Source organism: Oxyura jamaicensis, chromosome 12 (genome assembly GCF_011077185.1).
Source record: "Oxyura jamaicensis isolate SHBP4307 breed ruddy duck chromosome 12, BPBGC_Ojam_1.0, whole genome shotgun sequence".
Taxonomy (NCBI): domain Eukaryota; kingdom Metazoa; phylum Chordata; class Aves; order Anseriformes; family Anatidae; genus Oxyura; species Oxyura jamaicensis.
Genome location: NC_048904.1, coordinates 16437717 through 16449954, shown reverse-complemented (window position 1 = coordinate 16449954; position 12238 = coordinate 16437717). Strand labels below are relative to the sequence as shown.

General features: G+C 39.1%; 1 protein-coding gene across 3 annotated transcripts in view; it reads right to left on the bottom strand.

Moving 5' to 3' along the window:
* The window catches only part of TAFA1 (TAFA chemokine like family member 1), a 220414-nt gene that overhangs the window by 13976 nt on the left and 194200 nt on the right, over positions 1–12238 (bottom strand). The gene's annotated exons all lie outside the window — the stretch shown is intronic.

Sequence of the window (12238 nt, the reverse complement as noted above, 5' to 3'; positions counted from 1 at the left end):
ACTCAATTTTAGAAGCATCAATCTAATGCTCACCCAGTGTAATACTTTGCATACTTTGATAACAGACTTCTAATAATGCTGGGAAAGCTGACATTTCTCCAGTTTAACATACAAGCAGAGTGCAATCAGTCTGGCAAGTGATGTCTCATATTTCCTAATTACCCCAGATCGAGTCTTGCTGAGTTAATTTAATATGTTTTAATTGTAGTAAACATTAAAAAAAAAGATCATCATATTATTTTTTTCTTTTAGAACCTTCCAATCTTTGTAATATTCTCCAGGTTCTTGAACAATGTTTTATTAATTCTCTAGTATTACAGAGAATTTAAGCTTTTTGGTTTTTTATTTTATTTTATTTTATTTTTCCAACCGGATTTCTTGCTTTTTCATGCAGTATATTCAGCAGCCAGAATAAGATATTTTTAAGGGCATAATATGTATCTGAAGAACTCTGTGGGCTGCATTAAAATATACCCATAAAATATGAAAGGGTAAATAAAAGGGAAAGAGTCTCTGAACAATTTCAATTTAAGATCTGCATAAACCACCAGCATTCAACTGCATGAGAAGACTCACTAGCGAAAAAAATACATTGCCATTTTCTAACAGTTGGCATACTGGTAGGTAAATTGACCAAAAAAAAAAAAAAAAAGAAAGAAAAAAAAAAGACACGAGTGTTGTAAACTTCTCTCATAACAATATGTCTAACAGAGACAGTGCCGGCTAATGGCCTGGGAATCAGAAACTCCTGGGGCTCCTATAATCACAGCTCTGCTTCTGACTTTCTCTGTTACTACAGGTAAATCATCTTGCTGCTGTTCCAATTTTCCATCTGTAATATTATTTACTTGGGAGGAAGAGGTATTTTTGCATTGTTTCCTTGTATGTTCCTCTCTGTCCTTACTACCCTGTTGATTTTCACCACTTTGGGACCAACCTTTTTTCTGCATTTGCACAACAACTAGAAGAAAGATGTTTCGGATGGTAGCAGGGCTTCCTAGGTACTATGATAATAAAAAAGTAACATTAGAATTATGGGATGTCTGCTGCCAGGAGCTCTTTAAGCACATGTATGCCTTTCAGCTGAATAGAGATGGTCTGCTAAGGAGCAGACTTCATCCAGAATAGCTCAGAGCTTGCAAGGGAATTTCTAGTCCTTGTGCTGCTCAGTCTGTGAGGCTTATATGCTGCAGCTTGCCATTTTTTCTATGTCCCTCTCTTTGCACCTTTGGAAATAAATGTTGCTCATATGGCTGAGGGGCATCTGTAACAGACGCAGGGCCACGGTTTCTCTTGGGTGGCACCTTCATGGCAAGTGAATGTGCATCTTCACTTCCAGGAGTGCATTAATAATGACAGTGCTTAAGTCCTCTGAGTACTTAAAAAGTGTGTACAGCTGTTCAGATGGAAAAGCTCTTTTTGTCAGCTTAGGTGCACAGATAAACACATCCAAGTTTTAAGGAGAACTGTAGGATTTGCTTAACACCTGAGTTTGGCAAATCTCAGAGATCTTCCATGGAACCTTTGACTTCTAGATTTTGGGAAGTCAAATTTGCTTCAGATACTCACAAGAGAAATTCCAACTGCAGTACGAGCCACTAGCTGGGAAAATATACAGGCTCACGAGAAGTAATCAGAAAGCTTTCCTGGGCTCTACTGTTTAATTTGTGAGATCTTTTCAAAGTCTCAGGTTTTAAGGTAATAAGAAACAAAGCTACCAGAAGCTAGCAGGCCTGGAGACCACCAGGTTGTGGCACTCCTTCCTCGAGACCTCAGCGGTCCCAGCACAGCCCAACAGCTGGCTCCCACCCCAGGACAGTTCTCACTTGCTAATACTGTACTCAAAAAGCATTGTTGTTTTTTTTAATGATTCCACATGCCACCTAGCTCAGACATGATCAGTGCTTGACATTTTTCTCTGGCAGTTATGGATCATAGCTGATGTTTTAACAGAAACTTTAGTGCATTATTTATCTGGAACTTGATTTCTAGAATGAAAGGCAGAGCAAGTCTTGACAAAACTGTTTTTTGTAGATATATGTGGCAGAGAGGAAGGAAATGAAATGATGAAATAAATCATCGTTTATAAACTTGTCTCCACAGAAGTGCATAATGTTTTCTATGATTTTCTGGGGGGCTAGGACACAACAGTACATTTTTTTTCTTGGTAATTCTTGAAGTCGTGCACAGCAACATACATCTAAAGCAAGCGTGGAGCCACCCACCTTTATTTATAGTTTTATGCATGTGAGTTTATTGCTGACTGACATAACCTCTTTGCAAAGAGAGTGGGTCACTTCAGAGCAACCTGATGACACTAATGAGTGCTAATGAGACTAATGAAAACATGAAATGCTTACCTGCAGGGAGCTGGAATGAATATATATGACTGGGGATCCTCTCCCAAGCTGTATGGGGGAAACTGATCTTTTTTTTAGGTTAGGGAGAAACATTGCTGCTATTTATTGCTAAGTTTGGAGCTGAATCTGCCCCTTGTTGCAGGACAAAGCTGAGAGCAGGTTGATAAAATATTTGTGCAGTTTAGCAGTATTATTTACATCCTATTTGAACTGCTTCTAGATAGCCTAGCAAACGCTTAATCTTATTGTTATATATTTAATGAAATGCCAATGAACTGCAGCATAATTATACATTTTTGGAAAGACAATAGGAAGCTGCTTATAAATATTCACACACATGTCTCAGGCCAGGGTTGAGGACTGGCATGCTGTCAAAGAAGAAAAATGCCTCTATGCAATGTTAATTTTTCATTAATAATAATTCATTAATGGAGCAAATGGAAGATGCAGAACGAGAAGAGCCTGGCTGTGAGTTGAAGATGAGGGGGGTTCCTGGAGGTTTGTGGGTGGCTTTCCATTGCTATTTCTCTGGTGGCAGCAGGGACTCTAATTTAAATCTGGCTGATGAGTTGTTGTGGTCCTGATGCTGCAGTGGAGATGTTTGCTCACACAACTGTAAATGCCAGGAAATGACGGTGTTGAACCAAAGATATAATTGCTATGACTTCGTCTCTCGTGATGGTGGAAGTGAGCACCCAAGAGGAACAATTATTGCCTGTCTTTGCATTAGAAATCAATAATCCGTGTTTAAGGTCTGATCCAACAGTTACTGAAAAAAAAAAAAAAAAAAAAAAGGAAAAAAAATCTTCCTTAGTTTTTGTGGGCTTTGAACCAAACCTGGTGTCTGTAAAACTTGATGTTTGCTCAAATGTGAATTCCCTGTGCCCTGGGAGGCCAGGTTTAGTGAGGTGGAAGGGAAAAGCTGTGAGATGGGCTCCGAAGAGTGAAAGTGTATCATGAAATCTGTGTGAATGAAGTGCCAGAAACACAGCTTAGCAGCAAAGCCATGAAAGAACCTGAAAACGAATAAATTATATAAACATAATGCATTTATGAGACATAACAAAGCATGCATAATATATTGGATAGTTATCAGTTATGAAATTAAGATCTGGTATACTGCTTGTGTGGTATTTGTCTCTTGTTTCCAGTCCATGTGGAAGATTCCTGTAAACAAATACATCAGGAAATAATTTCTGTTGAATTTCTAGACATTAATAACACATAAAAAAAAAAAGTGCTTCCAGTCAATGAACAAAAAATAATTTAGCTTTCTATATGGTTTCCTATGTGAAAAGTGATTATTTTATTTTTAAAATGAAAGCTATCATATTGTCACTGGTTTTCCTGTTATAAACAAACCAACAAAACCCTACGTTTCCTATGCTTTAAAGTACTAAGGCTGAAAATGCTGAAATATATGGCTGGAGATCCAGGCCTCTCTTTGTAATAATGAGGGCTGTCACACGTATACCTGCCATGTGAGGACAGGAAAAATAGCAAAAGAAACAAAAGCACAATGGCCAGAGATCAGTGTGAGCAGTAAAAGGACAATATTTCCTATAATCTGGATTTCAAGGATTTTCTGAAAAAAAGAGACTGCTAAAAAGCATGAAGTACATTAAGCCGTCTTCTACCTCTTCCCCTGAAAAGGATGGGAAGAGGTTAATAATCAGAGCTGGAAAATTCTTGAATACACCTCCTAATTTTGAGGTCATTACAAGAACCTGATGTCCTGAAAGCATCTGAGTATCACTGCTGGTCTTAGCCTCTTGATGGGTTGAGCAGCACTAACAGATTCAACAATACATTGATGCATGTGATTAAACGTGGATTTCAGCCATCACTTTAGTGACTCAGGATTGCACTTTTATAGGAGAACCCTTGCCTGAGATCTCATCCTTTTGAACAGGCTGACCCAACCATGTGAAGATGGGGTTGGGGTGTGAGCAGCCTTGTGTTGGCATAAGCTCAGCAGCAGGATGTGGTTCCAGAAGGCCCTTCTTGTCCTCCCCTGTCCCACCAGTACAAGCACCATCCAGTGCAGTCATGCCTGCATCCAAAACACTCACCAACCACATGATTTTTCCTCTATAATTGCATTAAAGCTGCCTAACTGGTCCATGGCCAGTGATTAAAACACTTCTCAGGTAGTAGAAGTTCATCTGCACTTGACCTAATGCCTCATAATACATTCTTGGTATGTTCTCTTTCCCCCAAATATTCTGCCTGTTGTGTCTTACAGCCTAATAAAAAATGCACAGAACTATTATCCAAGACACTTATGCAGCCTTCATTAGTTTCCTGTTGGTGTGTGGCTGTCTGATTTTCAAAGAAAATGGTGGGGGGCAAAGCTCTGACAAGGATAACCCATGGATGACCCAGAGTGCTCCAGGAAAGGATGGAAGCATCCCTTCGGTTTTGCCTGTACACATCATTTATTCTCAGCCATAAAAGTCACAGAAATATGTTTATGATGGGCTGGTTTACAGCTGGAGGAGTGTTATTAAACCTCCACCAACGTAGAAACTCACACTGCAAAGGTCGGGTGCCCTGTATTCTCATCGTATGAATGATTCAATTTGAAATGCTAAACAAAGGCAGGTTTAATTGTCCTAGTGATGGTCTGGCACATGGTGTGCAGCTTTATCCATGGTGCTACCAAAAAGCAGAGCCTGCAAATTTCTAGGAGAGGTAGATCAGTTAACTTGCAATTACCTCTGCTGTGAAGAGTAGCCACGGTCCAAATTCTCTTCCATGAACTGGGGGCTGCTGTGGTATAAATAATACACCTATAGAGCACTTAAACCTCCACAGTCCAGCTCTCAAAATGTGTCTCAGAAGGGCATTATTTAAAATCTGTATGGCGGAAGCTGTTTTCAAAGGTTACGTTAAATGAGCCAACTGCCACTCCACAAGGTAATTACTCATTTATTAAAAGTGTTGTATTCATGCAAATCTCTTTGTTCTGCGATGTAAGACAAGTCTAATTTTGTTTTAAAGATTAAAGGAACATTTGTTTTTTGTAAACAAATCCCTAGCTACTATTACAAATTACATCATGCATAATCTTGACATGATAGATCTGGAGATATTTCAGCACAACAATGCCAGTGCAATCGGAACAAGAACTGTTAGGTTGAACAAAAATTGACGAATTGAGCACACAATACTTTGTATCTCATATCATAGCTTAATTACTGCTTCAGTATGCTTGGAATAAGAAAAGTAACTAAATTATAAAAGCTTATCAGCACGAATTAAAAACAGTGCAATTCATGAGTGGATATTAAACTGACCTTAACTGAGAAGCTTTTCTTTGAAATTATGTTTTTCTTCAGTGCTCATAATACCTATTTACTCCAAAACATTTTACAGAGCTGAGAAGTCTGGTAACGGGCACTTGAAATTTCATGGCCATGTTGGTATTGGCACAGCTCATGTCTTTTTACCTTCATTCAATTTAACTCTAAGGTATATTATTTTAAAAGATGAAAATTCACTACCATTTACAGTGTTTTTCTTTTTTTCTTTCTTTCTTATTTTTTTCCCTCCAACCTTGGGAGAGTCCCTGGATTGCACTTCTAAATCTTTGCTACAAATAATGCATAAAATGACCTTACTCTGCTTTCCTTGGGGTGAATAATCCTGAAGTTATACAAGGATCATTATCTCTTATGTGTGTAATACACAAGATGTGTGCTTGAAAAATAACCATATGGAGGGAGCTGTGAGTCTTGGACTCCAGATACTCCAGGAATCCGATGCATGCTCTGGTCAGATGATGCTTAGCTATGAAGCCGCAAGCTCTGTTCTCATCACTACAAATAGGAGTTTATCATTTTATTTTTCACAAACATCTGTCCTTGTTCTACTTGATCTCATTAATGCTCATACAAAATGAATGTAAATGGAGCCTGAGCATGCCCAGCACAAGTTCTTTTACAAATCTGAGCATGAATTAGTGTAAAACGTTTTGCAGAATATGTTCAGCTCTGCCAGTTGCAAAATGTCTGCGAGCAGAAGCCCTCCAAAGATGAATAGCTAAACAATGATACTGAGAATTGCTATAGTGACAAACAAACAGAAAAGGAAGTTGTTTTAGGTCAAGTTTAAAAATATTTCTTGTTCATACTTTAAAGCACTTGAAAACAACATGAGGTTGAAATGGCTTTTTTTTTTTTTTTTTTTTTTTTTTTTCCCTAAACAGTCACCACCTATAAGTAGACAATAAAGGAAATATAATTGGCTAGTAAACCCCTTACATTGCAGTCCTCATGCTAGTAAGATCTCTGATGTTCTGTTTTAGCAGTGGAAAAGATGGATGGACAACTGAAGCAGGTGACTAGACAAATGTTGGGAAAAATCTGAAGTCTGGATATGTGGAGCAAATCTGAACTATCACGCCTCATAGAGGTGATTCCATCTTTACAAGTGCTTTGGTTTTATCAGCCATCACGAGCTCACAGTCTGAGGCTTCACAGCAGTAGCATCTCCTGGTCTATCCTGCATGACTGTGAAGTGACCTTACCAAGTTCTCAAGAAATCCAGGCACGTGACACAAGGAACTCCCTGAACATGGGACATGGTGACAGAAAAAGTACATAGTGAAAGGGATCATCATGGGACATCTCTTTCTATTTAATTGATTTAATTATCCATTATCCAAATTCTGCAGAGCTACTTCTGTCCTGATTGGCACCTGCCATTTGTAATGTGCAATAACTTTGACAGCTGGACATGACCACGTGTACTGAGTCTGGGACTCAGAAGATGGGAATATCTCTGAAATAAGTCTTCACCTCAGCAATCAGTACTGCAAAACTAACAACTCCAGACCTGAAGTTTTCTCCCATCTGGAAAAGAATTTCAACTGTTTATCCAGGGAGGTTTATGCTATCCTGCTGCTGCCATTTGTTGCTCAATTTTATTTTGTGTCTGTCCTCTCAGATAAGAAATCCCCTTGCACTGTTCAGGCTTATCTGCCATACAGTTGTGGGATTGATGTTCTTCCCAGTACTGCTTACAGTGTCTGACTTCTCACTCACTACATCCATCTGTGTGAGCAATTTCTTGTTTCACTTGCTCCAGGCTTCTCCTCTACACCTTTATCTCCTCTTCTGCTCATTAATTCAGTCTCCGCACCTGTGATCTCAAAGTCAAGGATGGAAACTGATGGCTCCTCCCAGAAGACATTGAGCACGGGTAATTATACTCTTACATGCTTGATTGTGTGCCACATTTAGTATAACCACTCTAAGACTGAAGTGTTGATATTTCCCTTTAAACTTTAGGTGCTGCTTTTCTTTTTTTGATGCTACCTAGAGATAATGCTCTTACCCCGTGTAATGACAGGCAGCAGCGATGTCTTTGTCAGAGAAGCTATCTTCAGAGTTCTGTAATTAACTTTCAATAAAGGTAGAATATGATAATTTATTATGAGTGCCTTTTGCATGGGCTTCCTCAAATATTTATAGCCTCATTTAAATAATTAATACATGAGTTTTAATAAACTGTTTATATTCACAAAAAGAATGTAATTTGTAGGAAGGACTGTTCAGGTGATAGGAACTACGGATAGACCACATGAATTAAAAATAATGTCTTGCATCTAAAGTTGATATGACCTTCTTTGAAGTTCTCTAAGGTTGCTTTCTTGGGGTGAAAAAGTGCTTCTATTAAGCAGTTTAAGCAGTTAGGCTATGCACTGCACAGACTGTTGTAGGAAGGAAAAAGGAATAATCTTCTACTTGCCTGGAGACTATTGAGATCAAGGTTTTTCCAAAGAAACAAAACACATTCTATTAAATAACCATGTCAACATAAGTGTCGTTATCCCCTGTCCATCCACCCTGTCCCCCCCTTTTATTTTTTGACTAACTGTGGCTGCAAACCATTCTCAGGAAAGAGAAAAAAAAATTTTTGTTCATTGGGAGAAATTTGCATTTATTACTACAGCGGGTCATTATTTATTCCAACATAAGCTATCTAAACCAGCTTGCAACCATCTTAATTTGGTTAGTAACAATAAAATCCTATTAACAAAAGCAATTAGTTCACAGGAATCCAGCCAGCTAGGGCTTTCCCACACTGCCTGGGCAGCAGTAATTTCCTTCTTCTGCATCTGAAGCCAAGTTGAGCACATGGCTCTTGTAGGACACCTGCAAGGTTTTTGGATTCAGGCTACTGTGGGTCCAAGGAGAGTAGCTCTCTCTCTCTGTTATCTCCTGTATCTCCTTTATATTAGATCTGGGGGATTTACCCTGTCCTGAGGCAGGGGCCCACCTCACAGAGCTGAGCTTATACCCCAAAATAGCGCTATAGAGCCTGCAGGGTAAAACTTCCCTGCTAGTTCTGGGCTCTCTCTGGTCCTTGGAAGCCAGGCTGGACCTGACACTTGACATCTGCCCTGCATCCACACAGCACTGAAAAGCAATTGCTTCCTGCCATCTTCTAGTTAATAAGTAATTGCTATTGCTCGCTCAAGGCATATCTCTCAAGATGTGTGTGGAAAAGGTTGCTTTTCACCCTGCTATCATTTATCCTCTTCAAGGTTAACTTTAGACTTTCCACGAACCACCTTGGTGCATGCAGGTGAGTGCAGTTCTCTCTCAAACAGAGCTATTGCAGGTCTGCAAGCTTCTGCACAAGCCTGGGTCTTCCTTATTCTGAGCACTGTCCCTTTGAGATGCCAACAATCCTCGCTGCTTCAGGCAGTGTGATCTCAAAGTCATATCACATATCATTTCTTTTCACAAAAGAAATGGCAGGTGGAAAGGAGACAATTTATTTTCCTCTCTTTTTTATTTTTTATTTTTATTTTCCCTCACCTCACCTATATAAGCACAAACAAAAGCTCCACCACATTTGGAAAGATGATCTCTGATAATTCAAATATCAAACAAATCCATGCTTATCTTGTAACTTCTGCTGCTGTCTTAAAACCAAAAGTACTTTGTTCTACAAACACCTCCTCTTTGCTGTGCCAGTGTATAGCACCAGCAACCTCCAGCTGCAACGCTGGAGAGAGCTTTAGCAAGTAAACCAAGGTTGATACCAGGGAAGGAGAGGAAAGTATGCAAATTTCATTGGGCACACAATAACTACTAATTCATAACAGAACAGATCACAGCAATTCATGCTTATCCCATATAATTCAGTCACAGCAGTATTCATTTCACTATTAATTTTAATAGAATAATTACCTCTATAAAGAAGAAAGAAACTACCGTTAGCGGGTCAGATCCTCCCGTGGTGAAGATATGGTGATTTATGCTAGTTTGATGAGGTTTGTAATCTTCATTTTTTCTTCCTTTGAAAAGGAATTCAGTAATTGACTAGTTGCAAGACTTACATAGGAAATCTATGCTAAATTAAGCAAACCAAGAAGAAATGGTGGAGCAAAGAAATGTAAGCACTTAATAGCAAAATTTACATATGTGTATTTGAGTGTTTTGGTATGTGTGTGCCAGGTAGATACATGCACACACATAAATACCCACAAGTGTCTGAACAGTTCCCAGTACCTTCCCAAGGCTGTCTGGTAGGAGAAACAGTTCCCACAGTGACCCACTTTGCTGAATTCATAATGTTATCTGTCCAGATCCAGTTCTGCAAAATGGCAAGCAGTTTGGGATTCCAACCAAATCCTTTCTGAGATATTGAGAAGAGCGAAGGGTTTAGAACATGTGCTGTATAAATGACCTACAAAGTAAGGAAGAGACAGCTATATAATCATCTCAAGAGCCCAAAGGGTTATGAAAATGACTTACAATTTTGCTCTTGGTTTCCAGAAACTTTTGATAGAAATAGGTGGTAACCTGCAGCTGTTGTATTTCACGTATTTATGAGAATAAGCTTAGATGTTAAACCCCCACCCCCAGTTGCTACTCTCACTTCCATGTTTGCCTCTTGCTTTCCCTGATGTTTTCCTTTCCTTTTCCTTCATTTTCCTGTCTAGGCTCCCAGGAGCAGCTCTAGGTCTGCCTTTTCCCTGGGCCGGTGTGGGAGGAGAGGACAGTCAGCCACCAGGAGCTGCTGGGCAGCCTCTGCCTTTGCTTCTTGTCTACCTGGCTCCAGCCACCGCAGTTTGGGTACTTCAGGGTGCTGCATTACATCAAGATGAATTGCACAGAGAATTACTACTGAGATTAATTGAGTTTATGGCCCCATCCAGGAGCACATGCCCTCTTGTTGTGATTAAGATAATCTGTTGCTTGAAACAGAAGTTAAAATACATGTCAATTTTATCAGTCAGACGTGTTGTCATTGAAGATTTTTACCTCTTAAAAAAAAAAAAAAAAGAATTTCAAGATAATTGTTTCTTTTCTCTCTGCCAAGGTTTCATATTCAACTATTTTATTTCAGGTTTCTGTTTAAATTGAAACTACTACCGCATTATATGCAAAGAGAAGCCAATCTCAGAGGGGGGAAAAAGAAGAACCAAATATAGATTAAAAAGCTGCCTCTCCAAAGATTTTGAAATATGAGAAGCCTGGCTCTGCATGTAAGATTAATGGCAGCTACGTGTGTGATGAATAGTTCAGCTCAAATCAGGGGAAAGTTTTACCCTAAGTATCTGCTGTTCCGAATGTTGAAACCCTAATTTCATCCGGTCATACAGCAGGTGCACACGGCTCCCCTATTCTCCCAGACTGCACAATGAAGTGAACAAAGAGAAATAATACCTGTGCTTATAATCAACCCACATCACTTCATGACAAAAACGTAATTTCTCTCTGTATATCTTTTTCCTTATTTTTATATGTATTAATATATTGGCTTTGTTCTGTTCTTATTAAGAAACGTAGATACAACATTGGTGACAGATACTTGTCTCACATTGTGGCTCATGAATGGAGCTATTCTTGTACTTTAAATTATCCTTTTTTTTTTTTTTTTTTTTTTTAAATGGACAAAATGAATATTCAGTCACTGTACATTTATGGGCTCAGTTCATGGCCAGGGAGCATTCGAGGCTTCAGTTCTGCACTGGGAGCTCCTGGGGAGACCTTCAAGCTCTGCCTTGCAGGGCCAGGGAAATGCAGAACACCTTCTGCAAAGCAGCGTCTTCTTTAGCAGCTGCTTCAGGATTTTATATTTTAATACAAATGCATTAGTCAAACAGTGTCATCATTTGTTCATTTAAAAACCTCATACCTTGTAGAAATAGTCAAATTAGGACAGCTTTGGACCTCGCAGTGCTGTGGTTGTAACGGAGGCTGATGGCACAGCAAAGTCAGCACATCACTACACCACAGCAGTTTCCAATATCTTTTTATCACCACCTCTGCAAGGATTTCAAAGCACTTCCCAAGCTCTGCCTTGACATGGTAAAGCTCCGCCAAGGTGAAAGCAAAAGTATATTCCTATCCCTGGATTGGTAGGGATTGTACAAGCTGCTCCAAAGGATATGGGCAGGAAGGGTAACAACTATCCTCTGTCTAGGAGAAATACTGTGTTATATTTGTGTCCTATTTGTTGGAGAGAGAGATTGGTGGCGAGCTCCCTTCCTCTTTCTGTGGGCAGTGGAATAAAAAGGCACTCATGAATTGTTTAGGAATGGTCATAACCTTTTATATAGCTATAAAAAAGGATTTTTCCAAGGCTAAAAAATGGGACCCAAGAGAGAGCTCTAAATGTTCACATGTACATTTATTATCAGTGTTTGGAAGGAAATTGTCCAAAAGATAAAGAGTTACATAAACTTATTTTTTAAAGTCATTGTGTTTGCTATTACTTCAAATGGAGAAAATTTGAGAAAACAAATCGCACATCGGTTAGTGCTTTTTTGTTTTAAATACTTAATTTAGAAAATCACTGAGGGCAAGTGATTTAGGTGGCCAATTATGGAATTTAGGTAACTCACTACATCCTCA